This window comes from Mycteria americana, chromosome 6, assembly GCF_035582795.1.
Source record: "Mycteria americana isolate JAX WOST 10 ecotype Jacksonville Zoo and Gardens chromosome 6, USCA_MyAme_1.0, whole genome shotgun sequence".
NCBI classification, from domain to species: domain Eukaryota; kingdom Metazoa; phylum Chordata; class Aves; order Ciconiiformes; family Ciconiidae; genus Mycteria; species Mycteria americana.
Window position 1 is genome coordinate 3453285 of NC_134370.1, and position 23617 is coordinate 3476901.

The window sequence follows — 23617 nt, forward strand, 5'->3', positions numbered from 1 at the left end:
GAGCAAAACGCCTCGTTTCTGCTCACGGGCTTTTTTCGGCGCTGGAGGGAGCACCGCGCCCAAGGACTCTCCGCTGGCCAGCGCGGCGGACGGGAGGCACAGCCGTCGTTGTACTCTAGCAGCACGTAAAATGAGTTTGACACAGATTCCTTAAGCTTCTACCACCAGCATCTACCCGTGCTGTCATACGAGTAAGGACAGGAATCAAAACCGAAACAAAGCAAAACACCCCTGAAGACACACACACACACACGTATATATATGTATGCATATAAATTCATACACAAATTTCTCATAGTATTAAACCAATCATTTCTTTTCCTGTAATAGAAAATCTGACAGTAAATTCAGCAGCCCCTTTAGAGAGCAAGTCATTTCACGGATACAGCAGCAGAATGTAAACAACTGCAAAATGTTCACATTTATCACTTTTTTTCTTACCGAATATATGCTACTTTCCATTTCCTTAGGCCAAATCCTGCCTTCCTGAACACGAGTAAATGGAAGGAATAAAACATGCGAGCCTTTTTCCTTTGCGAAACAGAAGTTAACATTTGTAATAATGCGAGTGATAAATGTTTGCGTTTTCTTCCTGCTGCCACAAACGTTATTACAAAGGCGTCTTTTTGAAAATGAAGCAAGATCCACCGAGGTATTTTCAGCTGGCAAACTGTGCTCTCAGAGCTCGTGGACGGGACGTGCCATCTCCTTTACCCGGTCGGATTTAAGCAGCTCAGTGCTTACCTAGTTTCTGCCCAGCAGAACTCCATTTAGCTCAACCCGATTCAATGCAGGTCCATTCACAATTCAAAAGACTGATACGGAAGTTTACAGGTGAGTATTAGCTTATTTAGTCTTGCATAACTTGTTTTACCTCAAAACATATTTTACAGATCCACATTTGATCTCTGACAGTTCAATCTCTATCAATCAATAGAAAACGTGTTTTAAAAGGAAATCCTTTACAGGACTTCAGTGCTGATCACTGCATCCTGACTAGCTAAGCACTCTGGTTCCAAAACAGAAAATAATGTAAATTTAGCTGATTTTCCTGAAAAGAGCACAAGGGCTAAGGAAATTTTCCATGGTCATAGGTGGGGTATGGAAGAATAGCATTTAGGTGTGCTAAGCTCGTCACTGGGATAATGGTCTAGGCTATCGCAGGAACCTTAGGAGGCTTCTCCTCCAGCCTGCTGAAAGTAGGGCTGCTCCAGGGTTGGACCAGGCTGCTCAGAGCTTTACCCCACTGGTTCTTGAAACCTCCAAGGGTGGAGATGGACTGCACCGAAGAGCCTGGCTCTGGCATCTCGACAGCCTGGGGGGCTGCTGTTCGGTCCCCCCAAGCCTCCCTGAAGGCAGAGCAGAGCCATCCTGCTGCTGCAGAAGTCACAAGCTCCCAGCTTTCCCCATCCTGGGGACCTCTCCTTGGGGATCTGCCAGCCCCTCTGCGCCGGGTGCTCACCCCTTCCCACGGCAGCGCAGTCCCACCCCTGCCCGCAGTTTCCAGCCCCTTTGGTGCAAACTGCTGCATCCATAAGCTCTTACAAACACCACAAATGAGGCATTTTACATAAAAGAGAAAATTGGAGAGAGGTCAGTTCCACGCTGAGCCCCTGCAGGAACTGCTTAGCACAACTCCTCCCTGGCAAAGCAGTAAGCAAAAATTTCCCGAGATACATTTTAAGTTGACAAAAGCTCCTGCAATTAACAAAATGACTTTGTGGATGGAAAATAAATGCAACAAAGGTATGTTTTTCAGTTCATGTTTTACTGAAAAAACTAGTTTGAGAACTACAGAGAAAAAAAAGCCATACGGAAGTACCATAATTACGCATTTATTTGGGAAGGTGTTTTGTTGGGAAAGGCTGGTTCTTAGCAAGAAGTCCTTGTCCAAAGGTTTCCAAACTTCTTTCAATTATCAACTTTAGAAGAAGTTGAAGAAGACCAAACCTGCAGCCACCTTCCCTGGTTTCGAAGGCAGCTCTGCGTTACTCTGCCCGCACGGACCCGCAGGCTCCCACTCCTTCCCAACCTCGCTGAGCCCCAGCAAGGTAAAAATACTCAACCAGCTCCCCTTCGACACCTTGCCGTGCTGTAACACTGCTACGGGCTCTGATCTACTGCTTCTAAATGAATTCTGAATAAACAAAATCCGGATTAACGTTTCATTTGAAGGAAAATCCTATATTCCCAAACAGTGGGGGAAAACCAACAACAACCCTCTGAATCCAGGGAAACCTCTCTGGCAGGGACAGCAAAAAGGATCTTCACGCAGATCGAAAGCAGAACCCAAGACCACGATAGCTCAACTGCAGTTCATTTTGTAAAAGGCTTATTTATTAGAAACTTGATGATACGCACAATGAGAACATATACAAAGCGTTCCCTGGTTTGAAAGCGCTTTGTACTAACTCTCGTAAAAGGCAAGCAAAAAATTAATGAGACATTTTAACAACACCATTTATCATTTTTCTAAGGCTCTTTTTCAAAGTCCATTTTAACCAAAAATGCTTCACTTTAAAAAGCTCTATACCATCTCAGTAATAACAGTATGCCCTTCAATTGAAATCACAGTGCTTAAGATTTCTGAAGGTCAGTCCATTTATTTTTGGTTTTCTAAATGCAATTGCTTTTCCCCACCTTTCTTCTCCCCCTGCTATACTAAAAATTATTTCACCTGAAAATCTAGAGAACTGCCCTCAATAAATCTGTTTCAGGTATCTTGGTTTACGCTTCTATTAATGCTAATAATAAAATTATAAATATAAGTAATAAAATACAGAAAACAATGGTATTTATGGGTATGGCTAGTATTCAAGCAGTAAAAAAAAAAAAATAAGGAAAAGCCATACAAAATATGCTTTTAAAGAATTTTGCACACATGCAGCACTAAATACGGGACTAGAACCATTCTGGGATTTAGAATTACTTACTTTTATTGTAATTATCACTGGTTGGCACTCAAAGCCTCTCATACCACTTGTGTGACATCCGGACACGTCGGGAAGGACAAGGACAGAGACGCAGAACAAACAAGAGCTGGTGTAGCCCCGCATCAGTCCGGGTATGAGGAATGGTTTCCCCAGAGCCCCACGCAGAGGAGCAACCTTTGAGTAAGGCTTCAAAGATGCAAACCCACAGCAGAGCAGAGAGATGTGCACTGACATTTTTACACCACCTAAAAAGATACAGGAATTTGGACCGGTACCACTTGGTTTAAGATCTACCCACTGTCCTCACATGCGTTTAATGATGTTTTGTCAGGTTTGCCGTTACAGCTCTAGCTGTAGAGGGTTACACCCGGGTTATTTAAGCGGTAACGGAGCTGACGTTCCCATCAAGAGCAATCAGCAGCCGCCTTTCCCAGCGCGTGGCCAGGGAGCCACTACAGCACTCACCGCTCTACCCCCTTACTGCACGCACGGCGCTTTTGGGGGGCTACAGCGAGCACCCTTCCCACGGGACCCTCCGAGCCTTCTCCTTCCCGTGGGCTCCTCTTAGCTTCAGCCTCCGCTCTTCCTCCGTTTTGGTGGAAAAACATCGCTCTGACCCTCTTCCTTGACAATTCAACCCACCCTGTCGTTTAAAGACATCTCTCTGCAGAAAGATTTTGTTTGCCCCTTTCCATCTCTCTTGTAAACCGGACATTTCTTCCATATAATGAAACCTGACTGGAGATAGCCTGTCTCCAAAGTTCACGCGCATACTGGAAATCTCTGCTGTCCAATTTAAGCCCCAATATGCTACTTATTTGGGGCCTGGAGTCAAGCTAAGGGAATGGACGTATTCACAAACACGTACATTCATTTGGTCTGTACTTTTCCAAAATCCTGACCCACTGTGGCAGCGTTTGGGGAATTACTCGTACAAAAGCACCTCACGAAGGCCTCCACCTCTCCCGGTACCCAGCATCGAAGAGGAGCGACAGGTACGTGAAGCAACAGCCCACAGAAATGGGTGCACACTCGCACACACGCAAACAGACGGTGCAATCATCTTGGTACAGACTTAACATGGGAATAACAAAGTCCCTGACACTAATGTGAACCTCGAACTAACTGCCTTCCTCGCCCCAGGGAAAGCCTTTCATCTTGTTTATTTTAGATTCCCCAACACAAAATTACATCTCACTTTCTTCACGTTATTGTTAGGAAGCTAATTTAACTATAATTATTATTATCACCCTCTGAAGCACTCTCAAAACGAAAGACATATCTGTTCTAGCACTCAGCGTTAGATAAATGACAAGGAAAAAAAGCTGAACTTTCTCTGGAGCAAACAGAAGTCACCAAAGAGCTAAAATAAAAACGAAGCTAGAGGATAATACGGCCGAGACGCAGACCCGTGCACAACCAGCGCAGGAGCGTGTCCTCTCCTTGCAGCATCCTCATCCTCAAGGACCAGAGAAGTTTGTTTCTAACTGCGTCGGCACCAGCTACAGAGGCAACAAACGGGGCTCAGCACTGGCCCACTTGGTTGTAACTTGGTTGTAAGCAAGACTTACAACATCACCGCGGGCAAGGAGATGCTCACAAAAGCTTGGCGGTCGGCCTCTTTCAGCACGGCAGGCTGCGGCCCTTGCAAGGCTACTGTACGGAGGCACAAGCAAAATATAGTTTACGGATCCTACACCACAAAACTTTACTCATGGCTGAACGCATCTGTAAACCACAATGTTAGTTAATGCAACCAGAAGCACAATTTCACTTATCAAACATGACCAATGTTGAAAGCCATGTAAATAAACTACGATCACGTTGATGCAGATCAGGCTAAAGAATTTCAGTTTCGCAAATACAAGGAAAAGATAATTTAAGACAACTGCCATCCTATGTTAAGAATGACTACAGTGAAGTGATTTCAGGAATTGTGATAGCCTACGGGTATTATGGATATGGTCCCTGCAGTGGGCAAGCCACACTGCAGTAAGACAGCACTATGGCAAATCATGGGAATACTACGGGAAGATACAGGACCTTTGAGATGAACCTGCTCTTCATACAAGACAGGTGACCCTGCAGACGAATACACTTCTAAAAGCAACAGCCGCTTTTAAGACAAATTATTCTACTTTTGGTGCTTCTCAATTGACTGTTGTGACATCAAATATTTAACAACTGGTTTATTGAGGGGCTCAGCAAGCTTGCAAGGAAGATCAGAAACATGTGCAATCAAAATTTAATTGATAGAAACACGCAGTTTAGATATCCTTGGATTAAAAAGCAGCTTGCAAGAAGAGGGCTCTTTGGGGACGCTTTTGCATTTTTTAACGAATTTCTACCTTTGGTGAGTAATCACATAAACCATCACACCATACCACTGGGGCCGTTCGGTTATGAAGTTTTTGGGACAGAACAGACAGTGGATACGGGGAGGAGGTTTATGGGGAAGGCAGTCTCTGATGTTGTGCTGTGCTTCTCAGCTTTCAGTGCTGTAGAAGGTTACACAGTCCTTGCAGACAGGAATTACTGCAAGGCTCTCATCAGTGTTAAAAATAAAGACAGGGCTCTTTTCACATTTGCATGTTATCAAAATGAAACCCCCGTTAGTCAATGTTCTCATTCCCTCCTCCCCAAAGAGCAGGAAAACTGATTAAATAGAGAAAGATAGCACTGCTGATAACAGTCTGGTCCTTTATTATGACTTTTCTAACTTAAGTTCAACTTTCTGTGCTATTTCATAGTATAGTAGCAAAATTAGTAGTATTTCTACAAATCCATGTGCCATTATGGTAAATAAAAGAAATACAATTCCCAGACGGGTTACATTTTAAGTTAGACTTTCTGTACCAATATTGATAGATAAGAAGAGCTGGAAAGATTAATACCTAGTAGTAGCAAACAGGGGATTTCACAGAAGAGAAATTGCTCTTCTCTGCCTACAGGGATATCCTCACCTTCCCTGCCTCTTCCCTTGGAATTTGGCTCCCAAATCACACCCGCACTCCTCCAGGACAGATGCAAGGACGGGGTCTGGAGGAGCACAGCTCCTGCTAATGCACATCTTGCAACTTTCACTCCTAAACTGGAATACGATTCTCCAGAGGAATGAGAAAACCCGTTATTTCCAATACAGAGCCACAAAATCAGGAGCCCGGTGAGCAGATGCAGTTTGCACGGGGTCCCACGTGAGACCACCGCAGAGCTGCGAGCAGAGCTCTGCCGCCCGCGAGTTACAACCATCGCAGGGCCCAGGCTTCCAGCTTCCACCTCTCCCGCAGGGACAGACGGGAACATCACCACCATTATCCTACGGGAACTGTCTACCGCACAGTTTTCTCTTTGTCTGACGCATATGTAGGTTGTCTCTCGCGCTGGCAATCTTACTTCGTCTAGAATTTCTTCAGCTTGTTATATTTTGTACAATGTGTGCAAGGTTTGCCAGGAGCAGAGGAAAAACTCGGCAGTGTTTCCTTTTAGACAATGAAAAGCAAGAAGTTCAGATTTAAATATTTTCCTACAGGCAGTATGGGAGGCTGTCTACACATATTGAGAGAAGCAGCCATATCTATATTTCATAAGGATACACTATCAAGGAACACAGACCTATTTAGCTCTTTGCATTTAATTAAAGGAAACAGGGAAGGACTCATCTGCAGAACCTGAAAATGATAATATGTGAGTTGCGTCTCCTAGAATGACACAATTCTTCCCCGTAACATTATTAAATTTGAATTTTATTTCTTATTAAACTCAGAGTAACTCAGAATACTTTGGGGGATTCTTTCAGACAACCTAATGCTAAACAACGTACAGTATCAAGAAGAGCTTCAAAGCTCAAAGATACTTCATGAGAAGAATATGAAATCAGTCTATAATATGCAATCTAAGCAAAAAGAGCTGAACATTTCTATTGTGGAAAACAAAATTAAATAAAACTCTTTTTTATTACTATTTGGAACGATGACCAAAAAGTTCAATGTAATATGCTCCATTGGGATGCTACTGATAAATAGGTCTTTATCCTCTCCCTACTGCAGAGATCAGCGTACCTAAACTCAGCAGAAACCCAACACCAGCAGGACCAAAGGAGACTATCGGCTAGCTCAAGGACAAACTGGGCTTTTTTTTCTGATTTGGGGCCAACCACAACATTCAACAGCACAAAAGGAAACACGGAGCTCCCGGCAGGAGCACAACAGAGCCCGCGTGGGACCACAAAGCCCGAGCTGTGCAACCCTCTACCGGACCTGCCCGGTTTTTGGGTAGGTGCGGGGACACCTCCGCCTCGCCGTTAAGGCCAAAGGAGCCAAGCTTCCCTTCAGGAGCAGGAGGCGGCGCGGAAAAATACGGCAGCGGACGTCATGAAGACAACAGCACTTACTCGGCTATGGGCACAGAGGGCACGGGAGGAGATCTCTGCTTTCAACCCTTCCTGACAATTCTCAGGGTAAGAATAAACAGTAAATAGGAGCAGCGCTAACTCATGTGAATAAAAAGGATGAATTCAAAAAGCATTAAATGGAAGGGCATTTCTTTAAAAAAGTATTTAGAATACATGAAAAGCATGATGACTTAAAGAACTAATCGGTTGGAATAATTAAAATTTGCAAAGCTTATTTTAAGAAAGCCGAACCACAGAACAGAAGCGAGCAACCGGCGAGCACCTGCGCATACATCTTTTTGAAGTAATTAGACCAGGTCATGACCACAGGATTTTCTTCTGCACGCACACAGATTTTTATTTGTATTTTTAAATTCAGTTTATTCCATTTATTTCAGATGAATAACATATACTTGGAAGTTAAGAAACAAACTAAAAATCTTGAAACCGGGACATCTCATTTCCCTTTTCCATTCCAAGGAAAAGCCAAGATGTGGGACTCGACTTCCCCGCTCCCGAAGGGCAGAGCTGACCCGCACCCAGCGACCGCCTGGTGACAGGCAGGTATCCCGGGACCCAAAAGCAGCACCCCAGGGTCTGCGCAGGGCTCCCCCCACGCACGTTAGCCCGGCACGGCAGCAATAAGCCCAGGGCCAAGAGGGAATATTTGCTCGTAAAGCTCTACTGGTTCCAGATGAAGCTAATTCAGGTTTATCTGTGTTTGCAGGCTTACCAAAACCCACCTAAAACATTTTAGGGGAATACCTTCTATATTGAATAACTCACCATGACTAAAGTGCAAAACGTGTTCTGATAATTTTCCTTCCGATAGCCAACACGCTCAATATATTCAAGTAATAACAAAGCATTTTTAAGTGTTGGGTTTCCACCACTGAAATAAATTTCAATTTATAATTGAATTTCATGTTCCTTTCACTGCTGTCTTGGCAGAAATCATAAGGGAAAAAAGTATATCCCCTCACAAATAAGGCGTCGTTTATCATTTTCTAACACAATAACACTTAAGCATTAGGATTAGATGTATATTCAGCTATGTAATTGCTTTCACATACATACAGCCCATGCATGTGGTTAACAAAAGCAACTTAAGTCGAGAGACCTTTTTAAATTACATATCTGCACCTAAATGAGAATTAATCTCTCTTTGAAAAAGCAATTAAAATTAAATCCAAAACAAGATTGAAATCAGTGACTTAAACCGTTCCAAAGTAAAAAAATCAACGTCTCTGGCTGCAGGGGCGGCAGAGGAAGAGGCTCCCGAGAACCACAGAATCACAGAATCGTATCGGTTGGAAAAGACCTTTAAGATCATCGAGTCCAACCGTAAACCTAAGACTCCCAAGCCCACCGCTGCGCCATGTCCGGAAGGCGCGGGGAAGGGGCTGCGTGCCGCCAGCGCCCAGCCCTCGCAGGCTGCCTCCTTCCTACGCCACACGGGGCCAACGTACACGAATATCCCGGGATGCACGCTCCTTTCTCCTTTTTTCCTCCCAAACCGCCAGCTGAGCAGTTACAACGGGACTAAGCAGAACCTCTCTTACTTTTTCTGATGTTCGGCTCCTTGCCCGCTCACCCGGGCTTTCCCAACCCAGCCCTGGAGGCCTAGGGCTTCTCTGCCAAGGTGAAGGACATTCAAACCAGTACAACCGAGGCAAAGCAGCAGCTTTGATGTATATTCAAAATATATAAGAAATATAAAGAAAGAGTAAGCAAAACTAAAACCAGTGCACAGGCTAAAGCGAAAGCTATATGGAATGAATTTGATTTAGCAACGCTGCCTCCCCTGCCATCTTTAATTCAGCCACTTAATTAAAATTTTCATCATAATCCACATATCTATGAGCATAACACTTCTTCATGTGGCTGTAATACGACAACAAAGCTGAGGGCAGAAAAACCCGTGTAGTTCTTTACACCGCAGACGGCAAGCTGTCAGAGCTCACGGAAGCCAGCAGTGATAGAGCGACCTGCGCCATGCGAGCACCCTGCTCGCTCCTTCTCGGGGCGAAGGAGATGGTAACTAGGCCAAAGATGGGCTGCAGCTTTCTATTTTTAGACTCGCGTTTGAGTCCAGTTCCATTTTTCTTTTCATATATACTCATGAGATGTTACTGAAAACCATGGGTCTGCTTCTCTTCCCTTCTTTGCCGCTTTGCACGCTCCCCAATCCCAGCGGATCCAGCTCTGGATTAACAGCACTGCGTACCTTGTATAAATGCTGCCGATATTTTGGCCGTTAAGCCCGTGAAAGAACAGCTGGAAGTCAGAACTGATGCGCTTGGACCAAGGCTAAGACAGCTCAGATGTTCAAACAGCAGGGAAAAAACAACAACAAAGTCTGTGGATAAAAGCACTGAGCTTGTAAATGTTGAAGAGGAAAGTTTGAGGACTACCTCCTTAGGAAAGCTAGCAAAATGGAGAGCAGGGAAAGCACCCTTGAAAGGAAAGAGTAAGAGATTCTCACTGGAAGAGTTTCACTACCAAGATGGAAAACACTGAAAGTCCGAAGATGCATTCAACTCATGCACATGTATACAGCTGTCTGCTCCCCAAGTCCATTCAAAGACAAAAATTAGCTTCCGTTTGGAACATTTTTCTCTACGCTGAATGCTAAAGAGTCACTTCATATTGCCATAGAAATCTCAAGGGATGCAGAGAAAGAAGGAGACACAAATCATATTTTTCCTGCCTTGGCATGCTCAGATCTGTGCAAAACATTGCATGGCCTTCACTTGTTCAAAAAAGTGCAAGCTTATTTTTTTCTTCAGATCTTTTTTAAGTAATTCTCAAAAAGTAAATTGCAAACAGGATCAGCAAAATTATCCCACTCAAGTGTACAGGTAAAAAAAGGCTTATCTATTGAAAACCCTCCGTTCCCAAATCACAAACATGCCCACGTCAGTCCTACTAAACCCTGGATTATTTTGGAAAGCTTGAACCATGTTAGTGTTTGGATATCAACAGTATTTTTGAAGCGGATTCATTTATTTCTTTGCAAGGAACAATCCTGAAAACGCAGACGGACACTAAAGCTGTGGGAGCGGGAGGACGGTACTGCGAGATTGGCCCTCGCATACTTGAATCCCACGGTTTATCCAAATTAACCATGGATCATTATAGGAAGCTGGGGTAATCTTGTTATTTTCCTGAGAAAAGTTATTGGTTTTTATGTTCCACTAAAAACACTATTCAATTTGGTATACCAACATAACCAATTTCTTCATGACACAGATACGAGCATGTTTACCACCCACTGTCTTTTCCAATAGTTAAAAAGAATGGAACTACCATACATTAAAATATCATAGAATACAAATATGGCACTATATGATACAATACTATTGAGATATACTAAAAACATGAAAAAACAGGAGAAGAGAAAATACCTGAGAGATCGCAAATATCCCAGTTAATCCCAGGGCCTGTCTGTAGGTCTCAAAACATAAGTGCAATGTTTTATTCCTACTTGAATGCAACAGTATCATTATTTTGAAAGTAATTTTCCTGACATAATGTCCATGCATTTCATACCATCAGAACTACTTCCTTTTGGGGCCTAACATTTTAAACCACGGCAGAAAAATAAACCAACCCTGAGTTGGCGAGCCTACAACACTCAACCCACTCTTGACATTTGGCAAAAATAAGTCTCGAAAACAGTAAGTACCTTCTATGGGTATGGCTGAAAAATACTCATTAGCTGTTGAGGAGGATTTAAAAAAAAATTTAAGGATTTAAAAAAAAAAAAACAAACAACCCACAACCAAAAAAGAGTGCTTTAAAAATACCTTAGAAAAACTACTCAGAGTAAGACAAAATGTCTTTCAGGGCTAAGGAAGCAGACCCGATTAAGTCTATTCCTATAGGTAACTGTGAGGTATATGGACAATTTCTGCATAACGACAGTACAAACATTACCCAAAGTCATTAACTGGTAGGCAGGAAATAAGTTTACAATTCAAGCCAAGTGATAAATATGCATAAATAAAAGGAAAATACTCATTGCATCCCTGTGAATTATTAAAACTTTTGTTGTTGTTGTTCCTTATTAAATGGAAAAATTAATGTGTACAAGTATTCTGCTTTTTCCCATTACTGGGGTTTTTCTAGCCAGGAACCTTCACCTTGTAATTTTTGCTAACAATAAAATTTGCTAAAATTAAAAAGTTTTCATAAAAAAACCCACAAAAATGAAACCCCAAGCCTCAAAAACAAAAAAAGAAGAGATTTTTCAAGTTCAACTCCGTTTAATTAAAATATTATGAAAAACATCACCTCATAAATTAAACTAAAGGAGCTCCTGTGGAATATACTGACAAGAGCAAGGGCACGATCCTTCGCTAATTCTTTTGTTAAAGGACAGAGGCACCTGCAAAAACCGTAGAGACCTGTGAAAATACAGAAGCAGCCCCAAGAGAAACCCCAGCCCTCCACGGGAAGGGGGGAGGCTGCGGCTCTCGCAGGACGGCTCCGCAGCCCCCGGTCCAGGCAAGGCAGCCCCCCCTTCCTCCAGGAAACTCGCCAAGCACGTGGGACTAACTCCTCCGTTCTCCCCTCCGCTTAAGAACCGGCGTCCCTCGTCTCGGCCAACAAAAATGTCCGAGACGTGATGTGTCAGCTTACAGCAGGCCACTTTCTGTCCATTTAGCATCACCTTCAGTCCCTAGAAGTTTTCCCAAAGGATATCAAGCCCCTTATTTAGATAAACAATTGCTGCAGAGCCTATCTGTCATCTGGTAATTGATGTGAAATAACAAAAATTATACACCAAAACAAACCTCATTAGCTCATCATCCCAGCTCATCAGCCTGAGTAAAAACTTCACTCACAAATAAAGTTCCAGTGATGTTTACCACTACTCTTCAATGAAATATTTGATTTATATCATCTCACAGAGAAGTAAAACTGAATTCAGTAAATAAATACGGCCTCCACAGCTCGAGAGGGACAGAATAGATTGCAGAAGGTACAGGGAAGGGCAACCAAAATGACAACCTGGAGAAGAGAAGGCTCTGGGGAGACCTTCTTGCGACCTTTCAATACTTCAAGGGGGGCTTATAAGAACGATGGAGAGACGGTTTAGCAGGGCCTGTAGTGACAGGACAAGGGGTAGTGGTTTTCAACTGGAAGAGGGTGCATTTAGATTAGATATAAGGCAGAAATTCTTTACGATGAGGGTGGTGAGACACTGGGACAGGTTGGATGCCCCATCATAGGAAGTCTTCAAGGCCAGGTTGGACGGGGCTTTGAGCAGTCTGATCTAGTGAAAGATGTCCCTGCCCACATGGCAGGGGGGTTGGCCTAGATGACCCTCAAAAGGTCCCTTCCAACCTGAACCATTCTGTGATTCTATGACAAGGGGATGGAGAAGCTGCCTCCTGAGAAGGGGCCACAAAGCCCCAGATGCTTCCAAGAAGGCAGAGGGGGGATTTACATGACTGAGGTTTACAGATTCACAGAGGTGGTAGATGAAATGAGTGCACAGCTGTTATTCACAAATTTCGCAGTATTAGAACCAGGAGGCAGCTGCTGAAACTAATAGGAGATGAATTTCAAGCAAATATGAGATGGTACTTTTAATTTAGGCATTTATTTTTTAAACGCAGTGAGTGATGGAAGTTGTGGCTACAGAAGTTGCGGAGGCAGGCAGCAAAAGCAGGTCCAGCAAGGGACTGCACAAATTCTGTGACAAGATGGTCTGGTGAATGAGTAATGTTTGGAGACAAGAATTACTCCAGCTCCCCATCCAACACAGTTCCCCATCAAGGCTTGGGCAGAAGGGGAGGCAAGGGCACAGAGAAGGGAAGGATGTGGAGTCACTCAAATATTAGGGTACTACTTTGAATTCCTAGAAGCAAATCGAGGAAGCACCACAATATTCTAAAAAATATAAATTTATTTCTGGGTTTTCAGAGATTTCAGAGTTATAAGCATGCAGGACTTCCCAGAAAAGTTACTCAATCACATCCCCATCTCTTCCCAAAGCCCACCTGCCATGACCATGAAACCTGCACATCTACCAGCAGTTGGCATGGGCTGCCCAGGGAAGTGGTGGAGTCCCCATCCCTGGAGGTATTTAAAAGCCGTGTAGATGTGGTGCTTAGGGACATGGTGTAGTGGTGGACTTGGCAGTGCTAGGTTTACAGTTGGACTTGATGATCTTAAAGGTCTTTTCCAACCTATACAACTCTATGAGTCTACGAGTCTCCGTCCTCCAGCGCAGCCTTCTCCGGCAGAGCAGCCCCTCTCAGAGCCGGCCGAGGTACCAAACGCAATGCAAAAGTCTGTTGAGCTCATTAGCCACCTCTGCCTACAAACCTTGCCTTGACGGCCAGGGCTGCAGCCACCTGCCCTTCACCGTGGCTGCTGGGCTTCTCCTGCCTTCACCCGCCCCAGCAGATACAGCTCGCCCTCCTCCCGGAGAGCCACTGTATCCTGGGGCTCCACCACCACACGGACTGGCACCCCTCCGATTTAAAGCATGTGCTAATTATGCTCCTCAACTGCTGCTAAGTATTAATATTTAAAGTACTGAACTTGTTTAAAAATTGAAGAAAATCAAAATGTGGTGCTACTTGGAATGGTTTTTAATATATTATATATATCCCGGAGATCATGTTTTATAAAGGACAGAGCCATTTTATTGTACTGTATTTTGAAGAGCCACAGACTCAGCATTAAGAAGGACTTCACTTAGCCTCTGCTGTCAGTCGTAAACTCATTTAATGTCACTATCAGGTTTCCCGTATTTATCATCAGACTGCTGCATAACACAACTTATTTGAATATTTTGTGCTTTTAGGATTTTCAGACTTTTAAAAATAACTTCTTATATTCCTTTCTTAAGGTAAAACTTAGTCACATACATTTTAATACATGAAAGAATTAAGTCTTTGCACAGTCAATCACAAATTTAGCATACCCTTATTTGCAAATGCTTAAGTTGCCAGGTTATTTCATTTTTAAAAAATAAATTAAAAATTAGCTGGAGCACTGGCACTACTCAAAGCTTAACATATTATTTTTCTATACAAATATTTGACATCAGTACGAGCAACAATATAGATATGAACATTTTGCTCAGCCTAAGTTCTTTCAAGTCTTCTAATGTGATGCGCTACTATCGGATACTGTATTACCAAAGTGAGGTTTCCAACAGTTTCCAACCATTTTTGGATTAAAAAAAGAAGTTACTGTTTTGGTTTGATTTTTTTAAGAAATGTTGGACTATGGAAGTGTGTTACTATGCTAGTTGGCAAGCCACATGATGACATGAACTTTTCAACTACTGTTTTTCAGAAATATACAGTGGATACAAAAATATGTTTAAACAAATCCCAGCTAAGACCCCGTTGCTTAATTATTCATTCTGCAGTAAGACATTGTGCGAGAAAGGCCATACTGACCAAGACTATATAGAAGTTTTGCCTTCCCAGAGCAGCAAAGAGGCTGTGAAATTTTCTTTTTTAAATTTGTATAACACTTTTTAGAATTTGTGGTGGCCATCACATTCATACCACTAGACCTTTTCAACACGCCCCTCGTTAAACAAGGGAGTAGAAGCTCTTAATTGCGAGCATGTGGCTAAAGGTTTGGGGTGCCCACGATGCCGCAACCTGCTTCTTTATATCCCTTTTCATTCACTGGCATCATTTCCTCTGCCATGTATCAAAACTACTGACGGCAATTTTATTTTGATGCCTGCATATGGATTTTGGAAACTACACAGAAGAGTTCATTTCTGAACATTATGGCCAAAATACTTAATTTTGTTTTAGACTCAGAGCACTGACAGAAACGGCGTGTTCAATTTACTTCTGACCATTTGCACAGTTCCCTTTTCTCTCTCTTACACAATTTTGTATGATTTTCATTTTTCACTTGTTTCATACATTTTATTTTAGCTGTTTTTTTCTATTAAGTATTATGCATTAGCACCAGACTGCTGTCTGGGCTTCTAACTTTAAGGCAACATGTAAAGGCACATAAAAGCCTGTATTTTTATGCTATATTCAAATTTTAAATAGTTCAATATTTCAATCGGGAAAACCTTACTGAGGGTTTGGGAGTTTACATTACCTTACAACATTTAATGGTTCTCCAGTTTGACAGAAAAATTGCATCAAACCCTCCTTCTAATGAACTCAATGTTGTGTAAATAATATATTATTCCACCAAAGAGCAAATACGAAGCAGATGAAAGTACCCGCATTATTTATTACATTTGCCTTTCTTTTGTCCATAACTAGAATTCTAAGATGGAATTCATGCTTGTCCCAGATTTCATTAGGTGCTTAAATCTGAAACCATTTGTTTGAAGGCAACCAAAAGCATGATCAGATTTTTTGGTTTTTATTTTTAAACAGGGCAGATTTTCTCTCTTTGCCATAAAGCCGTTGAAATCCCTGGGATTTGAGAGATTTTGAAAGATGGGGACAAACTTTTTAGTAGAGCCTGTAGCGATAGGGCAAGGGGTAATGGTTTTAAACCAAAAGAAGGCAGATTCAGACTAGATATAAGGAAGGAATTTTTTACGCTGAGGGTGGTGAGACACTGGCCCAGGTTGCCCAGAGAGGCTGGAGATGCCCCATCCCTGGAAACATTCAAGGTCAGGTTGGACGGGGCTCTGAGCAACCTGCTCTAGGGGAAGACGTCCCTGCTCACTGTAGGGGGCTTGGACTAGATGACCTGTAAAGGTCCCTCCAACCCTAACCATTCTGTGATTCTATGAAAAGGTAATAAAATAAACAAGGCAAGACAAAATATTTTTAAAGTTGGCATAATATCCCTTTAAAAAATTTTACCCACTCTTACAGTTTCTCAAGACATCTTAATAAGAATGTAATTTCACATTTGCTCTTACTGAACAAATCAAACATGGTGATTTATTATTCAGATGGGCACAAAGGATTTCTGAAATGCAAAAAGAAGGGCTATAAAAGCACAAATCATCAGTAATGACGACAAGCTAAACTGCCTTTCAAATATGAACAAAATGCAGCCATTTAGGGTATCATACATCATGGTCTCCCAGACCCTCATTTATTTCCTAACTGTACAGCCTGCATGATAATGTAACCAGTGCAGAATTCTGCATCTATTGAGAACATCTTTATTAGGCAAGTGATTCCACAGCTCGTACACACCACAAGAGACTAGTTCATAATCCCCATCCTTAGAATAAGAAACAAACATTTTCCAATCATCAGTTTAGCTCCCTTCCCCAAAACATTTGTATACTGCAAATGAACTTTTCCGAACTATAAACACGGTGAAAATACGAAAAAAGCCTACTATCCCAATAAAATTAGGACTTCTTTCTTGGTATGAATGATAAACTAACATCCACAGCAATTTGCATGCCTAATGAGACAGCATTCAACTGGAACTCAAAATCTCAGCTTTAGCTGGTAAGACCTGCTGTTATATTTTTCTTCCAATAGGCCGTACAAAGGGAAATTCAGAGAGAGGTCTAAATCCTGCTCGTACTTATACCAACAAAGTACAGAAATAACTATCATAGCTAATGAGGTTACTTGAATATTTTAGCTGCACGCAGGTATTATGGGTATTATACACATAATCTTAAATCCACTTTATCTTCAAAACGTCCCCCCAAGTTAACAGATGTGCAACTACTCGCACTTTACAGATAAAGAACAGACATCAGCATAGCCTCAAATGAATTGTCCAAGCTCATGGAAAAAACTTATCATGGAGCAAGGCACTAAATTAAATCTCTCAAATTTCTGCCTAACATGACTCCGAAAGACCTTATTTCTTTGTCATCACAGCCAAGCAGATTATATCCTTCCTCAAAGCAAGGAGCACCTCTGAGGATTTGATTGCATGAGGACCTGTTTGAAATTCAAGCCAAGTTTGCATTCACCTCAGCTGGAGGAGAGGAGCGTATTTAACATTCCTCCATTTTTCTTCCAATGGCAGGTTCAAGTAAATAAATAAATAACAGATTTAGCATAGAAAGCCAAGCAGCTATCATATAAAAGCATGAAAATAATGACTTATTTAATGTGAATGAAGATTCAGCAATGTGAAAATACTTGCTTTTAGCAAAGATAGAACGATAGCATTGGTCCCAAACGACTACAGAGAGAAAAGGCACATCATCATCCACGCCTCCGTGTTTCAAATCAAGTAAACTTCACTCTTCTTTACCTAAAAAGGAGGCGGTAAGGTTCTGCGACAAAATTAGGCTAGTCCTAAACAATTGCGTATAACCCTAGTAACCCAGCTCATGTATTTAGTGTCAGGACTTAAATTAGCCCTCCTAATAAAAGTTACTTAATCTCTATCCAATAGCAGGCCCTGCAGGAAAGGTACCGAGCGGTAACACTCTCCCGAGACCGAGGCCACGTCAGCGGCGCGGCGACCCTAACCCTTCGGCTGGGCTTGGCTCAGGGACGGCGCCGGCACCAGCCCATCATCCACCCGGTGCGCTGGCACCAGCGCTTGTCTTGGCTTTTCCCTACTGATGGGACCCTGAACTCATTCCTGCACCCGCTCCTCAGCGTACGGTACGCATTTAAAACTAGGGTAAGTTTAAATACCAGCTTTCACGCTGATTTTGAAAATGACTTTGGTGTTGGTTATCATCTTCCCCATGCTGGCGTTAGCTGAAACACCTGGCAGATAACTCGAGCTCTGGCTGCCACATGCTTTTCCCTGAGCTGGATTTGAGCTTGTTTCCTCAAGGACTGAAAAGAACTTCATAGACTGTTCCAGAAAATGACATTTTAGCATTACACCGTAGGACCTGCACGTTCTAGCGGAGCATAATCATCCAAAACACCTGCTCAACACACACATCTCCCCCGGGCACAGCGTTCACCGTGAGCACTCCTCTAGCCAAAACCCCTGCAGCTGTAATGAGCACGAGGAGGACGTGCCCCGGCGCTGCCAGGCAGGAGGACAGGGGCTGACACTCCCACGCCAGCACAGCACCAGCAGCTCAGTCATCCAGCCGTGCCCCGCTTCCTCATGCTCTCCTAGAAGCTGAATATAAAACAAAAAAAATAAAGCAAAACCTGAAGTCTGTAAGACCAGGCTGTGGAAGTAGATTAACATTTATAAATACACGGAGATGCCCAAATTTAGTATGAAATTAGCAGTGTGGAAGAAGGACCCCTTACGGTACCAGTTCTCTTATCTCCACAGAGATACCACCAAAAAAGCGTATTTCACCGCTCTGAAATACCCGACGATTCTACCACCCACTCTAGCAGTCCGAGGCAGGACTTCCACCCGCACGCCGGCACGTGTGACGGGAACGAACGCCGCAGCCCTGAGCAGCGCTCGCTCCTCCTTGACAAACATCTGAAGAAAAAGGCAATCTGGGAAGGTAGGACACGCCGTTAGAGAGAAATTAATTTGTAACCTCAAAAAATAATAGTAAATTGTCTCTTTTCTCTTTGCATCTTTCCAGGTTGAAGTCAGACCTCTCTCTCCTTTTCAAGCATCATTCTGACACTACGTTTCATTATGCCCCAGACGCACTCAGCATTTTTTAAAGGCTGAAAAATTGGCAGAAGGAACGATTAAGTGTTTTATTTTCCCAATGTATTTACTTCTATATGCTTTTACAGTAACACGAAGCACGATAGTCAGGAAACGTTATTTTTCACAAACCGTGATTTAAAATATCCCTATGTATGCCAATAGTGTCAGCAGTTACACATGTGCAGGACAAGCAGGAATCTGCTCCACAGCTGTGAAGTCCTTTCTAATTCTCTAAAAATCTACAGAAAAATGCTGTACAGTTACTTAGCTTTATAAATGGGGCATACGCATAATGCCGTGCAAGAATAATCAGCCCTGGGACAACAGCCTCTAAATGTAATTATGGAGAAGATAAGAGCGTTGTTTTAACTGCTTTTTCTGTCAGAGGGCTTTTCCTTTCAAGTCGCTAAGGTCATCTAGCAATAGTATTTTCTTCTAGCAATCACGCTCTGCACGTCCTGGGACGTAGTCTGCACAGCTCACATCTTCAGCTTGGAAAAAAGTAACAGCATCTCCTACCACTGATCTATTTGCTTCTGTTGAAGTAGCATACATATTTAAAACGTGGTCGCCATACCACGTAATTTTAGCCATATCTGTACACAGGCTGCAGCCAAGAACAAATTTATTTTGGTATAGAGAAAACCACAGAGGTCCTGGAATACAGCAAGTCAGTGCTGCTGAAAAGAAAAGGAGCGGAAGAAAAAAAAGCATGGTGTTTGTTGTATCAACATGTAAGTTGATACTTAGGTTCTTCCCACCTATTCCTTTGGAAAAAAATTCTCTCGGAAGAAAACCCAGAGAGATCATAAACTGCGATGGACACGTGCTGTCAGCTCACTGCTTGTGGCACGGCTGCAGGGAGCACAGCCCCATCCCGGAGTGGAGCGCGCACCCCAACGGCAGAGCGGCAAGCTTATTATACCAAGTTATTCAACTTTTGATCAATACAAGATCTTGATGCTCCTGTGACATCATTTAAAATTGAATATGGATGATGGTTTCCAATGACATTGTTGATACAAGCGGCTTAGTTTGTCAATTTTTCACATTAGACTAGAACTTCCGAGCCAGCAGTAATCTAAACATTTTTTATTTTGGATAAGAATAAAATTGAATACTAATCTCTGTCCAGTTTCAGCCTGATGCAGGAAGCATGCCCGTGGGCACCCTCTTTTCGGGATCAGCAGTAAACTTGGAAAGATAAAGTATGGAGCGAGGAGGGCAAGCAGAGTACCTGGACAGGTAGCAGACAGGGAAAGCAACTTAGCTGCCCTCTGCCGACTGTCTGATTTGTTGAACACTCCTCTGAACACTGCACAGCCAAACTGCAATTTAACAGGCGAGGATTTCTATAAATTCATCTCCACGCTTCCACACTGATGTTTACGTGACAGCCGGGTCCATAAGGATTTCTTTACCCGCTGTCGGGCTCTATCAGCAGAGCCCTGTGCAAAGATAGCAAAGCTGGCACGAATAAGGTACTCCAGCCGCCGCCGCAGCAGCGTGCATTCATTGGTGTAATGGTCTGCTCCAGCTAATTAACTCTAAAAAGATGTCCAGGACTTGAGCCAGTATTTCTGCTGCATCGTGCTACGTAGAGGTCCTAACTTGCTTAGCGCTTAGCTTGGGCGTCTCTCCCTGCTGCGGCGTGGCGTGGTGCACGTTCAGGCCGGGCAGCAGCGGGGCATTTCATGCTAGGGTTCGTCCAGCCGGTCTGATCTGCCGCTTCAAATCAGGGGTCCCTTTAGTAAATCCAAAGATCAATAATCCTCATCAACGCTACCGATGGCAAAGATGGTGCCGCTACAGACAAACTCTGTGGTCTGCACCTGGCGGCAACCGGGCTGAGCAAGTTTCATGCTGGGGTGAAAAAAACATTTATTAAACAGCAATGCTAGTGAAATCCTCAAAAGGAAAGGGGACTGATCCACTGCTCCTCAACTCAGATGAATTCTCGTGCCTCTCATGACATCTTCTGTCTATCAGATGGGTCTGATTAAACACGCGACCCATTTACTTTCTAACTTTGTTTATGAAAAACATCTCTGAAAAGCCCACTATAAAATGATAAAGTGGTTTGAGAGAAAAGGAGGAAAGAGGGGATTTACGCTCTAAGAACATTATCGCGTTTGTCAACCCTCGCCGCTTTGTCAAACCGCTTCACTTCGAACTTGCGCCCATTTTATTCGAGGTTTAAAAGCGAATGGGAGCATCTATACGTTCGGTATCTGAAACACTTTTCCTCCAAATAAAATGCAGCTATGTAGCTTTAAACGAGCGCTTCGGTGAAATCCCAGCTGTATCAGCATCACCCACTCTGCGTCTGCTCCAGTGTTCCCGGTTTAAGTAGCGCAACTGGAAAACTGGGGTGCCGGGCGGCGCTCAGCAGCGCACAGAGCGCTTTCAAACCCGCCTACCCGCCCCGGATTCACAGGTAGAGGGAAAAGCGGGCTCATCCCAGGTTTCTGCGTCAGGCACTAACGTTGCAAATGCCCCATTTCCCCCTCCTTCTGCACGCAGCCAGCGCACCGAGCAGCAAGCCCGCCGGGCCGGGCCGGCCCCCCGACTCGCACCGCCCGCCGCCGCTCCCCGCCCGCTCCCCGCAGCCGCCCCCGGCCCGGCCCGGCGCGGGGCTCGCCTCCCGCCGCCCGAGCGACCCGCCTCCCGCCGCCGAGGCGGCTCCCCGCCGCCGGCCCGGCCCCCGGCTCCTCCCCCCCGGCCCGCCGCCCCAGCCCGCTCCCGCCCGGCTGGGGGACGCCCGCCGGTCCCGCTCAACAAGTTCCCCCCCCACCCCCCCGCCCCGCCGCCGCCCGCCGCCCCGCGGCGGGGACCCGGCCGAGAGGACCCCCCCGGCCCCCGCCCCCCGCGCCGGGCGCCGCAGCCGATGAGGGCAGCGGGGGAGCGGGCGGCGGCGGCGGCTGCCTCTAGCGAGCGCTCGGGCGGCCGCAGCTGAGCGCCCGGCCGCGGGAGAGCGGCGGCGGCGGCAGCGGCGGGGCGGGCGGGCGGCAGATGCGCGGCCGGCGCGGACCTTCTGACGGCCAGCTCGCCCCGGCGGAGGGAGGCAGGGAGATGCCCGGCGAGGGGAGCGCCCAGCCCGCCACTTCTGCCTGAGGAAGCGCAAGGTAAGCCCGCCGCTGCCCCCGCAGCCGTCAGGCTGCCCGCGGCTCGCCCCGCGCGATCGCCGCGGTCCGCCTCGGCCCCCTCCTCCGGCGGGGACTCCCCGAAAGCCCCCGTTCCCTGGTTTTCCCCGTGAAAACTTCGCGGGGACGAGCAGGAAGCATCGCGCCGAGCGCCGGCGGGAGCGTTATGCAATAGCGCGTCTGCCTGCCTGGGAACAGCGGTTGCATTCAATAACTTTCATGACAGATAAGGAGAGAATATCGCTACACCCGCGCCCACCGCTACTTTCTTCTAGAAAAATACCGCCGGTCCTTCTCGTGCTGCCTGGTAGGGGAGAGTTGTAGCTGGAGGATTTTTGGAAGAGGCACCAAGTGCTTTAGTTTTTCACATGATTGATGGCGAGGAACTACCGCTGCTTATTAACTTCAGCGCTGGGAAGTCCAAACGCAGTCCTAATGAAGTGTCCATACAACACGGCCATGGAAGAACATCGGACGTGTTCAGCCGGTAACTTGCAGTATAGCACTTCATTAAAGACCAAACCAAAAATCCTCCTCAGGGGCTGAAGCTGCTGCTATTCTCTGACCTGTCATTAGCGAGAAGCACCGGTTCTCCCGATTTAAGACACCATTCCACCCCCCGAGCCCCCTGTCCCCATCATCAAACCCATTTAAATGGGAGATGCCGTGAAAATGCAGTAGGCAAATGGGACAGAAGGCAGCATGGATCCGGCACCAAAGTCATAGTCCTGCACCTTGCATCCTGCAAGGCAGCCAAAGCTTCCCGCTTTGCCTTTCCATCTTGCCTTCCTACTGCTAGTAAAAATCCTCTCCGGTGACCTCAGCATCTCCACTTCATGCCATGTTTACCCAGAGTTACGGCAGTGAGGGGGATGCAGGACTGCAGTTAGCTGGGATCGGTTTGGGGGAGGCGGGGGGGCGGCGAGCCCTAGCAAAATAGGGACATCTTGTAATGTCGAAAGCAGAGAATATGTTCCCTGCTTATGTCACCATCTCCCCAGGGCTCTGTCCCAAAGGAGCTGTGCCCCCCTCTCTGCCACCAGTCAGAATAGGTAATGGAGCGGTTTCGTTTGACCTTGTATGTCTAAGCAGCTAAAATCCCACACGAACATCACGGAGGAAAATTTAACTCGTTAGGCTCTGTGATCGGGAAGTTTGGAAAGACCTGTTTTTCCAGCCTCCGAGAATAATTTTTTTTCTCCTGAATGCTGGACAGCGGTAACAAAACAGTAACAGGGCATGTCTAGTATAAACCGGGTATTTATTCCCTCCGCTTAAGTGTTTCATCGTGATTACTGTTCATATTTACAGTGCTGTGAGGAATGCTGCATGTATCAAGGTTAAAATCTAGCTGCTAGATGGAAAAACTACTAGCTAAAAAAAGAAAAATTTTAAAACAAATGTAAAAAAATCACGACATGTAACTGTCCTAGCCATGTACTCAGAATAATTTAATGTAAAATTTCAAGCAAACATATCTATAGTAAAAATATGACAAGCATGGAGAGTAACATATTTCCTTACTTTTGGTGTGAAGCCTATTGGTGTTCTAACAGTCTGCTCATGCCTGCCTTTCTTTACTACAATAATACTGTTCTCTTCAAGTACAAATA

General features: G+C 44.7%; 2 protein-coding genes across 7 annotated transcripts in view; one reads left to right on the forward strand and one right to left on the reverse strand.

Moving 5' to 3' along the window:
* The window catches only part of DOCK1 (dedicator of cytokinesis 1), a 323968-nt gene that overhangs the window by 142841 nt on the left and 157510 nt on the right, over positions 1–23617 (reverse strand). The gene's annotated exons all lie outside the window — the stretch shown is intronic.
* The window catches only part of INSYN2A (inhibitory synaptic factor 2A), a 49681-nt gene continuing 47570 nt past the window's right edge, over positions 21507–23617 (forward strand). For 2 of the 4 annotated variants that reach the window (XM_075504347.1, XM_075504346.1), the window contains exon 1: positions 21507–21986. The gene's annotated coding sequence lies outside the window, so the exon portion shown is untranslated. The remainder of the gene's footprint in view (positions 21987–23617) is intronic. The other 2 variants (XM_075504348.1, XM_075504349.1) reach the window with 2 other exon arrangements.